The sequence below is a fragment of the Ambystoma mexicanum genome, unplaced genomic scaffold (assembly GCF_040938575.1).
Source record: "Ambystoma mexicanum isolate Mex_15411 unplaced genomic scaffold, UKY_AmexF1_1 Mex_scaf3, whole genome shotgun sequence".
In the NCBI taxonomy this organism is placed as follows: domain Eukaryota; kingdom Metazoa; phylum Chordata; class Amphibia; order Caudata; family Ambystomatidae; genus Ambystoma; species Ambystoma mexicanum.
The window spans coordinates 5,416,381-5,417,675 of record NW_027182444.1 but is presented as its reverse complement, the minus strand read 5'-3'; the positions used below and the strand labels follow the sequence as shown (position 1 = coordinate 5,417,675).

The 1,295-nt window shown below is 43.6% G+C and overlaps 1 long non-coding RNA gene across 1 annotated transcript; it reads right to left on the bottom strand.

The window, feature by feature from the left end:
- Positions 1 to 582: 582 nt before the first annotated feature.
- LOC138557987 (uncharacterized) lies at positions 583 to 882 on the bottom strand. The gene is made up of 2 exons (XR_011298150.1): positions 837 to 882; positions 583 to 740 (listed from the first exon to the last, which is right to left on the bottom strand). It is a non-coding gene; the product is annotated as an uncharacterized lncRNA (long non-coding RNA).
- Positions 883 to 1,295: the final 413 nt, after the last annotated feature.

Sequence of the window (1,295 nt, the reverse complement as noted above, 5' to 3'; positions counted from 1 at the left end):
TATTTGCATAATTGGTATATTTTGAAGAAATGACCAATGTCACGTTTCCCCCATGTACAGTGCATTGGTAAAGGAGCCATACAAGCAATGCCTACCTGGAGCTACATTTGGCTCCCAGGCCAACTAATGTCGATCACGTACACCTATGGGAATTTAACTACCTATGGGAATATTTAACTACCTATGGGAATTTAACTATGTGCTTGCTTTTGGGAATTTAACTATGTGCTTGCTTTTATAACTATCTAAAAAATTAAAAATTAAATAAAAATTAGGACACCACTATATGACATTGGCAGCATAACGGGTCTTAAGTAATGGACATGTTACATGTGGGCATATAATGAGTGATGGACAATAACCGGTGAATACATGAGCCACAGTATTTCAGCTACCTTTTCTCACCCTTTTGACATTTGTCTAGAAGCCCTATGGCTTCATAGGAATGTTGGGGAGGAGGGTTTCAGATTTGGGTGGAGACACACAGAAGCCTACAACCAATAGCATTTGGATAGAGAAAGAAACATTTATTTATTTCATAGGGGCACAAACCAACTTTTATTTAACTCTAATGGCACTTACCTCTGATGCAGTTGCAGTTGATGGGCCAGGGTTGGGATTTGGATCGGGAAAAACTGTTTCTGTGGCTCCCGTCCGCCGCCTCTTTATCCACTGGAGGGCCAGTTCCAAGCAGTGCTCAACTGCTACCTGCTGGCGGGAATCCATTGTGTCCCAGTATGCTGAAATAATAGTACAAATATTATTACACATGTTAATACAGTACACATTTTAATGACAATTACCAAGATTGCAATGTAGTTACTCAAAGCACATACCGGTTAAGCTTTCCACCATATTGTCATCTTTGTCTATCGGGGGCCGATCAACCGTTTCCGTTGTCCCTGGTCCATAATCTCCAAATGATGATTCCATGCTCCCCCTCAAGACACTGCTCATGTCTTCATGTTCAGTGTCTTGTTCACAATGGGCTATTCCTGCCCCATTTAAGCCCTGGTGCATTTCGAGTCTGCGTGGCCTTAGATGTGACTCTATTGGCCATGAAGCTTGGGGACTATATAGTGGTGGTGCCATGGTCTTACTGAGTTCATCTGGCTGTATACCCTGTGTAAATGGCGTGGAGTGGATAAGCCGTTGTTGTGGCTGGCTAGTGTGGTACAAGTATGGTTCACATCCCTGATTAGGTGTAGCCCATTGCCCTTTGGAAGCCGCCATATCCGGGAGAGGTAGAGGCAGTGGCGTACGGAGGCCTTGTTGCGACGATGTATTTGGGAAAC